The sequence below is a fragment of the Euprymna scolopes genome, chromosome 10 (genome assembly GCF_053919585.1).
Source record: "Euprymna scolopes isolate OS-2025 chromosome 10, ASM5391958v1, whole genome shotgun sequence".
Classification (NCBI taxonomy): domain Eukaryota; kingdom Metazoa; phylum Mollusca; class Cephalopoda; order Sepiida; family Sepiolidae; genus Euprymna; species Euprymna scolopes.
In genome coordinates, this window is record NC_136491.1 from 46587337 (window position 1) to 46604836 (window position 17500).

Genomic DNA, 17500 nt, shown 5'->3' on the forward strand with positions numbered 1-17500 from the left:
TATGTTTGCAAGTGAAATATGTCTGCAGTTTATAGACCGTGGTATTATTTTTTTAGATAGGGTTTTCAAGTTAAATTAAATTTTGACTGCACCCTTTGTTTAATAAATTGTTAGATTAAAGTGCAGATTAGTTAATAAAGACCCTCCTCTCCTTGTTAAGAATGGCTTTCTAAATAATAACGTTATTATTTCGTAAACACTAAACTGCAGAAGTATATATATATAAAAAGTGAAGCATCATTGACGATGTCAGAAGACCACTTCTTATGCATTACCTCCTCCTTTGAAGAGGGGGACCTTGCAGATCGTCTGAAGCATCCTTACCGTGGAATGCTGACTTGTCTGATATCCAAGCATTTTGTAATCTTTTAGAACGTCCTTTATTTTAGCAAGCAGGCCCACTGAACACACACATTTCTTGCTTCAGTAGTAAATGAGTACAAAATTAATGCTAAACATGCAGAAGTGTCCAAAATTAAGCGTTTATTATGGTGCAGGCACGCATATATATATATATATATATATATATATATATATATATATATATATATATATATATATATATATATATATATATATATATATATATATATATAAGGAAGAGATTCTTTCCTACAAACACCATGTTTTACACCACACATTCATCACCCCGTTTCGGTCAGTCAGTTACAAGTAACTAGAGACTTCTTCAAGCTATATTACAAAATCTTAGCACTATCGCTTCTTCTTGATGAGGTAACTGGCTGACTGAAACATGTTCATGAGTGTGTAGCGACATATTAATGGTTATGTAAAATAAATAAAAAGTATATCTTGCCCTATTTCGGTATTGAGCACTCTTGTATTAACCTCATTAAAACTTCATTGGTTGCTTTACGTACATATATATATACAATATTTCTGTAGAAATACATTTTCTTATAATATATATCAATCCTTATTTAAGAAGCTAGAAGCTCAATCTAATTACATAAGTCAACTGAATTAAAAGGAATAAATTATAAGATGGTCAACATCATGAATTTTGGAATATAACTTTTTGTCATTTATTCTCTCTGTCTCTCTTTCTTTCTGTCTGTCTGTCTGTCTGTCTGTCTCCCCTCTCTCTCTCTCTCTCTCTCTCTCTCTCTCTCTCTCTCTCTCTCTCTCTCTATATATATATATATATATATATATATATATATATATATATATATATATATATATTAAAGGTTTAGTTAGTATTGTCATCTTCAGTAGAAATGCAACTTAAAATAGTCATTTTAATTTAATTTAAGGATAGTTTGTAGATTAACACCCATCGGTGGGTCCCACCGAACTCCTTTTTCCCCTGCTCCGAAATGAGGATTCTACTTTTTTTTTTTCTTTTTTTTTTTTTTTTTTGCTGATTACTAATGAACACCTTGAAAAACTTGGCGGAAAGAAGAAATACTCCTCACACGCACGCACGCACATTATTTTAGAATTTAGAGTTGGGAGCTTTCTTCGCATAAATATAAATGTAACGTAAAGTCATCCGCATTTCCATTACATTCTAACGTTTTTCTTTCTTTCTTTTTGTTTTGTTTTGATTTTGTCATGAGAGATAAACTGTGCATTTTCGGAAGTGGGGATTCACTTTGTTAGACGATTACTCTTGGTTTTACTAACTTTACCACTCTGACTTAGGGTTATTGGTATTTTGTTTTACTTAACTACTCTAAAAAGCTAAAACGGTACAGTATTTAGGGATTATTTTACGTTAAATTTATATACGAAAGATCCTCACTCGAAATTCTAAAAATTTTTTTTTTTCTATTTCTTGTTTATTTTCTTTGTTTGTTTTCTTCTTTCCGTCACATCTTTCTGGATGCTCACACGTAATTGCCTAATTTTTGGTTGGTTTGGTAGTGATTCAGCTGTATTTATCTGATATTAACAGGCACACAAGTCTTGTTTGACAGTTTGCAATACAAAGAAGATGAATCGTTTAATGAAAGTTCCGTTCAACAATTCAGCCCAAATGAATAAAAGTGTACTGTCAATTTTACATAGCGGCTAGGCCACGGTTATATATATTTTTTATATAGAATTATTTTTCAAAATTCGTTTGAATCCATTTTTATTTCAACATTTGATTAATAGTAATTTTAAAAAATAATTCCATAAATTCAAAGTTACGTATATGTGATAAAGCACAGACCCAGGAGATCTTGTCTGGTAGCTTTAAATTACAAGGCCATATATTAATCAAAATGACACTCTGCTCTGCACTCCATAACCCCGTTAGGATCGAACCTCGAACCCGCTACGTTAAAAAGGAAAGGGGGGGGGGTCTGCTGGTAAAATGGTAGTTACTATTTCCTCTACGGCAAATTGTTGATGTTTTTAACGTCGCAGATGCAACAACAATTCGATCAGCGGACAAATCAATTGATTCTTGTATTCTTATTGATGCTATTTTTGGAAATGTCTTATTTGAAACTTTTAATGCCATTATTTGTTGTGCAATATAATCGGGGATAAATTAATTAAAACACACTAAAAAGAAAACGTAATAAATGGCCCGCTTTTTTAATGTTTCATTTTTATTTATTTTTCTTTCTTTATTTTTAGAGAGAGAGAGAGAGAGAGAGAGAGAGAGAGAGAGAGAGAGAGAGAGAGAGAGAGAGAGAGAGAGAGAGAAAATCGGCCTCTTGCTATTTAGATAAACCAAAAATTGAGGAAAATACTAGAACATGTTTGGGGCTTCTCACTAAGCCTACCGAGAGTAGTCTATATCTCGGTGGCCGTGGCTTCACCGCCTGTAAGAATGTAATTTGATTGGCTATTGAAATTGACGTAATAACTGTAAGAGAATTAAAAATAAATAAATTCACTTTTGTTACCGTTCTGAAATAATAACTTCATTATTTTGAAAGCCATTCTTAACACATGGAAGAGAGGGTGTTTCGTAATTATTTTGTGCTTCCACCTAATAATTTAATAATAATAAAAAGATATTGTGAAACTTGAATTCAACCTGAAAAAATCTATTTAAAATAGCGCGGTATCAAAAATGCATAAGAACCAAATCATTTAATTAAAAATTTCTGTATTTAATAAAAATCATTTAATAAAAAATATTGTTTCACTTTAATTTTATTACGTCAATTTTTTAAAAGTATTTTACAATAATTACGTAAATTTCAATAGCCAATCAAATTACATTCTTACAAAGCTGTGTAGCCCCAAATATGTCCTTGTATTTTCCTCATATTTTGGTTTATCTAAACCACAAGTGTGTGTGTGTGTATATATATATATATATATATATATATATATATATATATATATATATATATATATATATATATATATATATATACACACACACATACATATATAATTATTGTAAAACAATATATGTATACTTATTGTAAAAGAATATAAGAATATGTGTATATATATATAATTATTGTAAAAGAATATAAATATATATATATATATATAAATATATATATATATATATATATATATATATATATATATATATATATATATGTGTATAAGAACAAGTAGTTAATAAAACATGTTAAAAAACACTTTGAAAAAGAGTTAAAAACATATTTAATTTTAAAAAGGAAATAGTCCTTAATCCGCGGAGTTTTGAAGAAATACTTTCCTTCTCATCAGAGGGTAGGATTTAGCAAAATGCGGGATCGGATTTTGCTTGCAAAAGTATTAAATGAAACTACAAGTAAGTCTTAGATCTTACTTGATAACAAAAAGTGAAGCAGAGGGAATAGGGTGGATAAAAAAGTGATTTCACATGAATGGATAGCCTGGTGAAGGGTAAAATTTCCAATGACGGTAAAATAAAATCCAAGGGAATTGTGTAAGATGATCCAAAGTAATCCAAAAGGCAGAAATCCGTGGAATAATTCACAAATAGGTACAAGGAAATGGGAAAGAATTACAATATATTATTAAAAGAAAGATAAAATGTGCGTAAAAAAGAAATGGATCAAATATACAGCTCGACTGTCGAGACAAGGTTCCTTTATAAATATTAATTCTTTAATATTTATAATTTACTTTAGTTTTGCCATCTTGGATCATTTTGGTAAACTTCACTATAATTCTTATTTTATATATATATATATATATATATATATATATATATATATATATATATATATATATATATATATATATATATATTTGTAGTCATCGACATACAGTCCTGTTTCGTTGTATCAACTTTCTGACTTTCTTTTTCTGCCCCCTATGATCCATTGCCAATTTTATTTTAGCGGGATATTTTTGTCTTTTTTTTTTTTTTTTTTTTTTTTTTTTTAAAATCAGTGTCCCTTTGAGAAATAAATACGATTTAGTGTTTATATTATGTTTAGGGCCAAGCATGAGCCACAATAATTGTCATTTTAATTCTAACAAGAAATGATTTTCAAATTGGCATTTTAAAGACTTCAAAATTACATTTGAATTTCCGTCAGACTTAATCAATATATTATTTCCAAAGAAAGAATTTCAGTGTGGTACTGTGAATAAAAAACAATTCCTCAAAATCTGTTGTTTATGGTTCCTTGGTTACGCAACAACATAAACTATTACTTTACCAAATATATCCGGTTTCGGGAATTTTTAGATAAACTTGATAATTTAGTTTATTCAAACTACTATTCTCACCTTGGTTATTATTTTCACAACGTTTTGGTTGATGTATGCTTCGATCTTCTTCAGGATTTTCGAATTCAGGAATTTTTATGTCAAGCTCTGAAACCGATGCCGAATTTCGAATTGAACCCTTTCTTTAATCTATGGTGGTATATCATTCTTGACATGACCGGATAGAAATGTCAATTATTATGTTATTCTGAGTTATTATCACCTGTAGTAAGGATTGAACCTTCACCCTCCAGAAGACTGTAACTTAGAAATGATTGTTCATCAACGTATTACATTATGTCATAAGAAAATACCTACCCCCTCCGTGAAATAAATAAAAGGTTGAGCTTGAATTTCCCTATAGGTTCCGAGTTTGACATAAATATTTCCAAGCTCAAAAAGATGCATCTGAAAAAGGTCTGAAGTTATATCGGCAAAAGAAAAAAAAAAAGATGAAAACAATTGTCCAAAATATCAAAATAATATTCTCTTTCGTCGCAATATGTTGACCTTTGAGGCACCTGGTGTAGAGCGAAGTTTAGTTTTGAAATAAAATAACGATTTATTTATTATTATTATTTTTTTTTTTGTATTACAATACAAGGATGTCTAGTACCATTATACTCTTTGACCTCACGGTCTTCACGGATAAATAAAAGAGGTCTTTGACTTATTTTCGTTTGATTGCATGTCAACACTCCAAAAATACATGGACAAATTGAAAATAAATTAATATTTTAAACTTTACAGGGAAGGTTCATTATAGCTGTGTAGACTATAACACCACATGGTCACCTAAAGCCAGTATCGAATACTCATATAAATTGCCTGAATTGAACCGGTCTGCATTCTCGAGCAGATCAATCCGTCTCCTAATGTAGGAGGAGTAACACCTTCCTGCCTTGAAAGAAATGCCTGGGAGGATGAATTCCTGAGCATTAAATGCAACCAACCATTTTAATTGTAGCTCAAGAGCCAGGAACGATTCATTGGTGTTAACACAAGGGTTGTGGAGTTGGAAGGTATAAGAATTGATTTTAACTCCTAAGATTTCAAAAGTTTTGACTCCTAGACTTTCAAAATATCACAACCAATTTCTTATTTTAAAGTTTTTCAATATTCAGACTGTCTGTTGATTTTTTGGAAGTTCAAATATCTGTCACCTAGCATTCTTATGAATCCAACTCCTTAAAAAAACTCTGATTCCAATTTAAAATTGTTAGCATAATACCCGATTTATTTGCCCTTAATATGAACTGCCTACCTTTGCATTGGAGCAACTACTCCAAACAGTGGTTAACTGTCATGGCGACCTAAATAAAGACACTTACTCGTGTTGTAAGTTAATATCGAAATGTAGTGTCCTGTTGTCATTCCCACACATATTTCATATTATCATTATATATGGTATCAGAAGTGGGATTAATATACGCCCTTCCTTGAATACTAGGGACTGAACCGGGTACAAGTCATTCCGCATATTCCTGAACTCTTAAAGGTTTGGGTCTAGATAATCTTTATAATCAGGGAACCCATTTTCTATCATATCTACGAAGCTCAAGTATTGATGATCCACATTAGCCTGTTGCTGTATGCATGTCATTTTGATGGGTGATGTTTCCTGGTTGTACCGGGATTCTATTCCAGCTTGTAATGTTTCTTCAATGTTGTCTGATTCAGCTGCTGTGACTTTGGTGATAGGTGTAGGGATATGTGACATAACATTTGCCACACCATAAGCGTTGCCTGGTATGGACACGACCTTGAATTTGTACATCAGTGTCTGCTCTCTGATGTTTAATATCCTGGTTTATTTTATTTCATCCAAGTCACGATCATTGAATATCGGTACAAGGGGTTTGTGGTCAATGACAAGTATCAGGTGGGGGCAGCCAAAATAAACATTTTGCAGTTTTCGAAATCAAACTTTATGGCTAAAGTTTTCCCTTGGTGCATAATGGCTCTTAAGGGGTCTAGTGAATTTGGAGCTAGCATATACAATCTTCCAGTATCCTGGTTCACAAAGGTGGTCCACTGTGGATGCACACTCAAAATGTTTTTAGAGTAGAGTAAAACCTATTCCTGTACGACTTCAGTTTGTATTCAGGCATGTTGGGCGATTTATCTCAAATGTTTGAATACCATCCTGGATGCTGTCTAGGATTTTATCCTTAGGCTGTTGAAAGAGTTGCTCCAACGTATCATCTCAGTAAAACCTGCTGTTATGTTTAAGCAGTTCTCTGAAAGGTGACATGATGGGTGCTTCGGTAAATGCATATGAAACCTAATTAATCAGATCGAAGAAAGATCTGACTCCTGTTATATTTTGGAGGGATGGAAAGTGTCCCTGAACTCCTCTGAAAAAATTGAACAAGTAATTTTAAGAGGATCTCTTTTTTATGTGTTTGTCTGAAAATTTGATATTTCAGCCAATAACCTGATCAATTTTTAAAATGCTTTTAGTTTGATATGAATGTGTTCATATTTTCTAAAGACTTATCCCCCCTCCCAAATATTTTGTTATTAAATTTCTTTAAGTCACATCTTTGATTCCCTATATACTTTAAGAACACAAAATTAAAGTTAAAATATTTAGTTCTGGGATTGAGTTATGTTTTAAAAAAAAATCCATTTTACTTCTTGTAATTAGTCATAATTTGTAATTACCTAAATTTTATGGCATTCCGGCATATTCCCCGAGACGTTTCATTGTTGCATTATCTCCTCTGTTTTCTAGATGGTGATAGATGATTTGGCATCCCCGACAAAGCATCTTCCAACAGATATTATGTATTATAATATATAATATGTAATATTATAATATTATTTATTATTAACATTTTATATGAAAATAAGTGAAACAATGTGAACAATTCTTATTTTTATTTAAAAAAATGTGTAATAGTTATTTCTTGTAACTGTTAACTTTCTTTTTTGTGTGAAACATTCTTAAAAATAAATAAACATTTTTTACAGAAAAGTATCATGATTACGCCACACAGCTTATACTACTACTACTACTACTACTACTACTACTACTAGTAATAATAATAATAATAATAATAATAATAGTGAGACTACTTTTGATTACTGTTTATTTTTAGCCCAAAGGCCAAGTTAGTCTTACACTGTATGTTGATTCAACAACTCGCTAGTATTTCTTAATGTTTGTGAGTGCATTTAGAGAAAGAGTAATTCTCTTTTTTCAGCATAAGTTTATCAAATTTTGAATGAAATCAAAGTGGAGCAAATGATGATAGTGGTTATGACTCAACGGGGTCACGGGTTGTTTAGTTTGATAATAATTTTCAATGTTTCAAAAAATTTCTACGTATTCTTCTCACCCTCTCTCACTGTATGGTTAATTCAACCGCCTTCTAATATTTCTTAATGTCTGGAAGCATTGAGAGAAAGATTGGCTCTTGTTTTCGTGTTCAAAATGAAATGAATGTTTCTGTTTAGAGCACAATTGAAGCATGATACTTGACTTTCGCATTTTAAACTTTAATTCAAGCCATTATATATAAACAATAATTTTATAAAATCAACAGTAGGTTCTCTACACTGCAATATAGACTACAATGTATTGTGGATTAAATCAATGCAAGGAGGCACGTGAAGCTTCCTCCCAGTGCACCGAGGTGGGTCCACAACGAAAGTAGGTAATTAATCGATTTGATTGAAAAATGAGTGATTTCACCAATTTCAATGACAATAAAAATATGGGTGTGTGAAACATTCGTTTATTATCATTCAATCCCAGGCAACGTCGAGTTTCCCTGCTAGTTATAAGTTGCAATTAACTTGCCAAGTCACCAATCTCTTACTAACTTTCTGTGTATTACTCTTTCCCTCTATCATTTTATGTGATTCAATGGCTTTCTGATAATTTTTATGCCTTTTTACTTCTATTATTAGTAGGGCTATGACAACAGAATATTCCTATCATTGTTTTGACTCTCGAGTATATATCCGACACAGACACAGTTAATCAACCAAGAACCACATCACTATATATAAAGGCATATAAGATATCAACAGATACACACTTGAAAGTCAAAACAATAAAAAGAATATGCTGTTGTCCTCGCCCTAATTATAACCCATTAGCAGAGAGACCCACCATTGTTCAGAATCGAATGATAATCAACAAATCTTCCACCCGCTCGTAATTTTATTATCATCGAAATCACTGAAATCGCCCATTTTCTAAATCAAATCGATTGATTGTCTACTCTAGGGCTCCCCCTCCCCCCGCAGTGTACCAGGAAGAAACTCCACATGCCTAGCTTAATCAACAATACATTGTAGTCTACATTGCACTGTAGAGAATCTATTGTTGATTTTATAAAACTATCTGTAAACAATGGCTTGAATTAAAGTTTAAAATGCGAAAGTCAAGTATCATGGTTCAATTGTGCTCTAAACAGAAACATTTATTATGAACGCGCCCTTGTCTTATAAAAGATTATACAGTTGATTTTATAGGCTAGGCCTTTCTGAGTGTGCGATGATAAAACTTCTCAAATGTACTTGTGGTGTTAGGTTGTATGAAAGTGTTAACTTTAGTCAAAATCGGACTTCTTTCTTTAAGCAGATTTTTTAGATTATCGATTTTTGATACTTATCAGATGCATTCCGATACAAAACCCATGTAAAAATACTCCAAGACACATCAAGTACCTTCACGTAAAATTAAAAAAAAAAATCGGCCCAGTTGTTTCATAGGGAACTCTCTCTCTCTCTCTCTCTCTCTCTCTCTCTCTCTCTATCATCCCCACCCCCACACATACAAAGTTCCTTTTATATAATAGTAGAGATATGAATAATAAATAAGAGATTTATTATTTTTATGCAAAAAAATATTTAAACATATATGACCCATCACATTTCCCAATTTTTTAGATAAGGATTGGTAATTTATGTCAGTTGGATTTTTCGGACTACTCATCTTGCTTGATTTTACAATGATTCGACCAATATCACCTTCGGCTTTGTTCAGGTGCATCTTTTTAAACTTGGGAATCTTTTGTTGAACTCAAGAATCTACACAGAATTTTACTTATTCATAGGAAGGTAGATTGTTCTCGTTTAGTCAACCGTGACTAAATAGAAATGTTAATTATTGTGTTATTCTTAGTTATTATCTTTCACCTGTAGTATAGATTGAACCTTCAACGTCCAGATTACCATCACTTAGAACTTGTTAATCAACACCTTTATGCATTGCGTCATGGTTCCTGAGTTCAGCATAAAGACTCCCAAGTTCGAAAAAATGCACCTGAAGAAGATTGGAGATTAGATCAACCGAAACGTTGTGAAAATAGCAACCAAGGTGAGGATATTAGTTCGAATAACATTGATACAATACAAATTATTTGGACTAATGTTCTCATCTTGAATATTATTCTTACAACGTTTTGGCCAATGTAACCTTCGACCTTCTTCAGGTGTATTTTGTTAAACTCGGGAATCTTTCTGTCGAATTTGAGAATCTGTACAGAATTTTGAATAGAATCCTTTATTTAATCCATGAGGGTAGAATGCTCTTGTTCCATCAGCCATGTCCGAGTAGGAGCCTAAAGTAATTAGCAATTGTATTCTTGGGATTACCTGCACCGAGGATTGAACATTTAACCTTTAGAAGATCGTCACTTAAACACTGAATTTTAGTTAGTAATTTATTTGTAATCTCATAAGTTCTTGCAGACTCCATTGGAAAATTCTGTACGGATTCTCAAGTTCAACAGAAAGATTTCTGAGTTTGACAAGATTAATCTAAAGAAAGAAAGTCAGAGGTTACATCGACCGAAATTTGAGAATAACGCTGAAGATGAAAACAGTAGTCCGAATAGTCTAAATAATATAACTTAGCGGTCCTTATCTCAAAAATTAAAAATACTGTTTATGAATTCTCGAATGAAATATAAAATAGATAAATAATGGTTGTAACCCAACGAGTCACATTTACGTCTATATCGATTGAATTTTCCGCTTACAAATATTGCACCCCTAAATATTTCGCTTAAATACCCCCCCCTCCCCCGACACACATTTTGCATGTCATCTCTGTTAATAAATACTCGACCTAAAATTGTTGTTTTCGTTTTTGCTTTTTTTTTTTCAATCAATATGGCTATTATTTTTATTTTCTGATTCTCAGTTCTATTATTAATCAACCAGTCATCCAAATCAAATATTTCTCTTCTGAGCTGGATTTTAAAATAAACACAATTATGCAACGTGTTCTCGATTTGTTTGATAAACAGAAAGAAAGAAGACAAAGAAGAAAGTGTGTATTCCTATTGATTTTCGCATGAAATGGCAAGGCTTGCATTTCAAGTCAGCTTTGCAAAATATATTATCACATCGAAAACTACTCTGTTTTTATGGGATGATCTCGCCCTGCCCACCATCCCTTCTGCATAGCTACTCATGGAATCGTAAATAAAATTCGTAATCCTTTATGCAATCCAACTTGTCCAACAAGTTAACATCATGAAAGTCCAATAGTTTCGATTTTGTTTCAGAATTTTTTTAGATGAGAATTGATTATTTATATTACCAGACCACTGTTGTTGTTATTACTTTCATATATCGATCTAGGTAACTATGTAACATCTCTCTCTCTCTCTCTCTCTCTCTCTCTCTCTCTCTCTCTTTATATATATATATATATACATATACATATATATATACATATACATATGTATACATATACATATATATATACATATATATACATATACATATATACATATACATATATATATATATATATATATATATATATATATATATATATATATATATATATATATATATATATATATATATATATATATCGACGTCAAGAACTCAACATCAATAACCAATCGCTTCTGAAACAATACAATTTTTTTTATTATTTCAATAAAGTCTCATCGTCAGCACCGGGATTAGACATCAAATAGAAGCCCTAAATATATGATCAACACCAATGAAGATACTAAAATATTATACTGCAAATCAAGGTTATAGGTGTATGTGCGTATATATATATATATATATATATATATATATATATATATATATATATATATATATATATATATAGAGAGAGAGAGAGAGAGAGAGAGAGATAGATATAGATGTAGATATATATATACTAGAATCCCAGGATACGGTTTTTTCAGGTTACGATGTGGAATACGATGTTTTTCCAGCCCGTGGTTACCGTATTTGCCCCGCCTTACTATGTTATTCATAATGCTGTTTGATTATATACATATGTATTATATACTGTACTGTATTTTGTTACTAATTTTTACTGCCGTTTCCCGGGGTTCTTATAAATATATATATATATATATATATATATATATATATATATATATATATATATATATATATATATATATATATATTTATATATATATATATATATATATATATATATATATATATATATATATCGTTAAACAATGCAGACGACTGATGTCTGTATATTTTGTAGATGCCTGATTAATGTTATTTACTCAGTACCCCACCCTCTGAATACTAAGGTATCCAGCCAGCAGTACGGTAAGTATATCTGCCAATTCCAGTTTGAAACTCCAACATTAATTAGACACATAGAAAGGTTCAATAAAAAATATGTAGACAGCAATCATTTGCACTATTTAACAAACTATCTCTTAAAGAAAAAATGCTGTTCACATATATATGTAAATATAAATGAATAAAAATCGATGTCAAATAAAACTCTTATTATATTTTTACAATGTACAATCTCTTATTAAAACAATATGGCTGCCTTTACAAAAGATAGTATTGTGAAAAAAGGTTCATTTTTATATCGCAAGAATGGCTCTGTAATTGAGGACTTGAATTGCCTTTATCCTGTTAAAATTCAGTCTCTTGTAATTAGTCAAAAAGAATTGTTTTCCCCAATCAAATATGGCTATTTTAGAAAACAAGGGAGATAATCTATTAAGTCAATAGACAAAGGAAAATAATTTATTTTAGGAAACATGAGAGGTAACTTATCAATATACACTTTTTGTTTTATATAATACTGCATTTATCACAGCAGTGTTCTTATGACCTTGTAAGTTTTGGGACTCGTAGCAGTAGTAGTAATTATTAATTTCTAATTCTATTGTAAAATTATAAGCTTTAAAAGTATGAGCAAATTTGAATCATTTTAAAACCACTTAATGTGTGCTTTTTTCTACAAAATTACAAAAAAAAAAAAAATAAATAAATGTCTAATTACATAACTTAGCTCTATTTACAAAGTTTTCACAATAGCTAGATGATCTTCATTGATTAGAAATGACATGGAGTCTGACCTCCTTGTACATGTTAGCCATAGAATTGTCTGACTTATCTTCCTTGAAGATATATCAGAGTAGAGTGATTTCTCTTGGATTTATTCCAGCCAATATTAGTGAGTGCATACTCCTGCTCAAAAGTTAAGAAGAATCGTTCCATGCATGTGCAGAATTCATGACAGGATCTTATACGTTTTTTTCTGGTTGGTCCTTCAAAGCTACTGAACATGATCTGTCCAGTTGGGCATCTTTTCATAAACTAAAAGTAGGTGCATAGACTCCCATAACATAACCAACACAAATTTAAGTAACATTTACTTTCTCATTGTTCATGTATATGTTCTCTACTTGACTCGACTACTGGTGTCTTTATCAATTGTATTGAGATAATAGTGTATTCTTTCTTATTTCCTATGGCTGGTTCTTCAAAGCCACTCGAGATGGTTTGTTCTGCTAGACATGTTTGCATAAGCTTTACAAACCCTAGTGCAGTTTTTTCTGGAAACAGTTGAATGGATTCCCATATCACAACAACACAAATTTGAAGTAATATTTACTTTTTCATTGTTCATGTATATTTTCTATCTCTGACCCTGGTCACATGTGTCTTTATCCACTGTATTAGGGTTCTTGGTACTAATGTTATCTCTTTGTATATTATCTTGCGTACAACCTGACATATTCCATAACTTACTTTGCACTTGTCTTTGACAAACTGTTTATCTGAGTATAAATGTGGATGTATGAAAATTCAACTGTTCCTTCACTGTTCTTTCCTCCTTTTTGAAACGTTTGTACATGTTATTCACAATAATGGCACACAAAATGACAGTCTTGCTTTCAGGAAAGAGATACTCGAACATGTAGGTGCTACAAGCAAAATAAAAACTAGAATATAAACTATTTGTTAGCTTTACGTATGTATTAAAATGTCTCAGTATATTATAACTAGTTATATATACGTGTGATAACAGGTATCAATTAATGATACATCACCAAACCTATATTATTATTGCTATTATTTTTTTTAGTAAGCAAAATATGAAATAGACAATAAATGCTAATCTATACTGATAAAAGAGTTTCAACTCTACAATTTATTAAAATATTTTAGTTGAATCCTGTCAGCATTATATATCTAATAAATAACGTAAAGTCACCAAAAAATGTGGGTTTATTGATACGCATGTTTATCAAACCTTAATTTTTTTTTTTTCATTATTAGCATTTGGCATACTATTGAAATTGGCTCTACCTCAATGTTAATATTTGCAATATTAAATGATAAAAATAATATTTAATCCGCCTATTTTTTGCCAGCTGGTCGATCTTTTCTTACTAAAACAAAGAGGCAGTAGAAGAAACTAGCAACTAATGCAAAGCCTACTTACCAGCCCTATTTTCTCACAACATGGACTTTTTCCTCTGCGACATCATATTCAAATATAGCAGGAGAGAGAGAGAGAGAGAGAGAGAGGGAGAGAGAGAGAGAGGGGGGTGAGATTTTACTTCAATTAAACGACCTCGTTCTACACGCTTATTCAATTTGTAGATCTGTAATAATACTCCACCTGGTCAGAAACATTTGTCGCAAAGTCAGAAAGTCAGAAAAACATATCAGATTTTAATATTTTTGCAATATAGTGGGGACGCATGTATGCAAATACATTCAAAATTACGTCGCCGGAAGGGAAAAATAAAGACTTTAAAAGAGAGATCACATTAGAGTCATGGAGAACGTTCGAGATCACGTAGGTGACGTCACGACTGTAACAATAAGAAAATATATGTCGCTTTTACAAAAAAAGAAAAAAAAGAAAAAGGGAGTTGAAGTTCTTTTCTGTTCTTTGTCTACTTAGCGACTGAGGTCACAACGTGTTGATTCCCGGACAACCTTACATTTTGTCACCCCATTATGTATGCTTGAAACTAAAACATAAAAGTCTGATTTCAATAAATACTTATTTAGCTCTCATGGTCTGTTATATGGATGACCTTAGTTTCACGATTCACGATCCACGAGTTCCTTAATTCTTCGCGATCATAAAGGCGCTACCTGAACATTGCACCAGTTGTTTCTGTCTCTGTTGGTCGTAGGTAAGGTCCTGTGTCGTGGCAAAGCTTTCTCCTGTCCATTCCACAATGATGTCCGTCCATGTTTTTCTCTGTGTGCTTTTTCTCCTTTCATTTTGCGCTGTTCCCTGCAAAATTGTCTTCGATTAACCACTAGCTCTCGTCACAGGCCAAGTTTTCTTTCTTTCATTTTTTTTGTTTTGTTTTTGATTATAGTTGTTCTTCAAAATGTTTCATGTGTGAAATGCTGTTGCACGCACCGCTTTCGTTGTGATGTGGTGCGTATATGAGACATTCTTTTTTCTGTTATTCTCTTAATTAGAGCTTTTCAACCATTTCTATGGCACCTACATACATGTCAATACCTCCCAGGGTTTAAATATAAGAATACTCAACATGGGCATTTATTTAGTGTTTTCAAAGACATGTTGTAACTTGTTTTTTTTAAAGAAAAATAAATTTTTTTGACCCGTTGAGTCACAACCACTATATGTTCCGTTTGATTTTATTTGAAAATTCGTAAATTGTGATATATCTGTTTCTGAATTTTTTAAATGAGGATTACCAATTCGAATTATTTGAATCATTCAGACTACTGTTCTCATCATGAGTGTTATTTTCACAACGTTTCGGCCGATGTAATATCCAACATTCTTCTTATTGAATTTGGTAATCTTTCTATCAAACTCAGGAACCTGCACGGAATTTAAAACGGAATTTTTTTAATTTAATCCATGGGGGTAGCATGCTCTCGTTCTGTCAGCCATGATTAGATAGAAATCTTAAGTAATTAACCTGAAGAAGGTTGAAGGTTACATCGGCTGAAACGTTGTGAATAATATTCAAGATTAAAACAGTAGCCTGAATAATGCAAATGTTATATATCTGTAAGAAATTATTCTTGCATAACTGAAAATAATAAGTGTCCTTCTATAATGTCCAAAAGGATAATACAAAAGTAAAGTGATCTATTATTGTGCTATCTAATTTACATATATGTGCACGGTGCGTATCAACATGCTAAGTCACTTTTTCTGTAAATGCTCACAGAAACATAAAAATTGTTGAATCTAATTTTTGCAATTTCAATTATTATTTTCATTTTAATATAACACAGTTCTATTTATGGATATTTTTATGTCAGGGAAAAGATTGTCATTTTTAGCAAAAACACCCTGTCTAGTCCTTTCCATATAATTCTATTACTTTCAGAATGTAAAAACTTCAAATAACAATAGTAATATGAACTTCAAAGGTTGGAGCAGGAGTTCCTTGGTTTCCTCAATTTTCCGGGCAATACCAGCATATAGGTTCTAATAATCTTTCTTTAGATAAGGTTAACTATGTTTATACGTTTATATATGTCTATGTATAGGGTTCACTCCAAAACTAATCAATTGATCATTCTGAATTTTGGAAAACAACTGTTAGATGTAAGGGTGGGTAATGTGAGCTATATTTAGTTTAATTTAGTTTCATGCAAAACAGGGTAACTAGAGTGGAAGTAATCCCTGAAAATTCAGATGCTTCTGATTTTTGCGAAATTTGTAACAATAGGTATTAGACATCAATTAATAAATATTTTCTAAATTTCAGTTTCTTTGGAATATTTTAAAAGGGATTTTAGCGGGCCTAATATGGGTGCAAACTTCCATATAGAGATTTAGATGTTATTTGTACTGAAATTGATCTATCGACGATCCTTAAGTAAGACTCCTTTAATTTCAATTCTTTCTTAAGATCCCTTTAGCTTAAGACTTAAATTTTAGACATTTTCTAGAAATCAAAATCATGTAATGGATTTGGATCAAAATTGGAACAAGCATTATAGACATAAGGATATCATTATATCTTGATTTTAATTGTCGTATGGAGAGCATAAAAACTGGTGCAAAACTGTTTTGTTTGGGAAATAATTTTACCTGTTCTTTTAGTATTTATATAAAACTGCAGTTATGTATTTATGCAAGGTATGCTGGAATTGTCTAACTATAAATGGATTATTCTTTTGCTATTCTTGGGTCTGTTGTCGAGAATTTGTATCGCATGTTTACTGTTTTATAAAAGAAGAATTTAATCTATCTGCATTGTAATTCTTGTGGGTATAAGCCGATACGAAAGCTATCCATTTATATTTGTTTCCCTCTTGGCCAAAGACATAATCTATAGTTTCCATAAAGAATTTACAACAACCTCGTCGTCGTTGAAAAATGATTCTGAAACTGAAAAAGGATATCACACAATATAATATTATACTCTTGAATGTAAAGGATCCCTTTTCATTTCTGTAAGGGTTGCATTCTGTGGGGAAATACGATTTATATAAATAATAGAAGATCTTATGTAGAATGACATTTTGGACCACCTAATGCCCGAAAGGATCAGTGTCAGATAATCTCATCTATGGAAAAACACTGTCATTGCGACTTCTTATTTTTATGCAACAAATATCGTCATCATATTTG

At 31.3% G+C, this 17500-nt stretch overlaps 1 protein-coding gene across 1 annotated transcript in view; it reads left to right on the plus strand.

Moving 5' to 3' along the window:
- LOC145285982 (adenylate kinase isoenzyme 5-like) overlaps positions 1–17500 on the plus strand; it is a 138933-nt gene that overhangs the window by 929 nt on the left and 120504 nt on the right. The window lies entirely within an intron of this gene.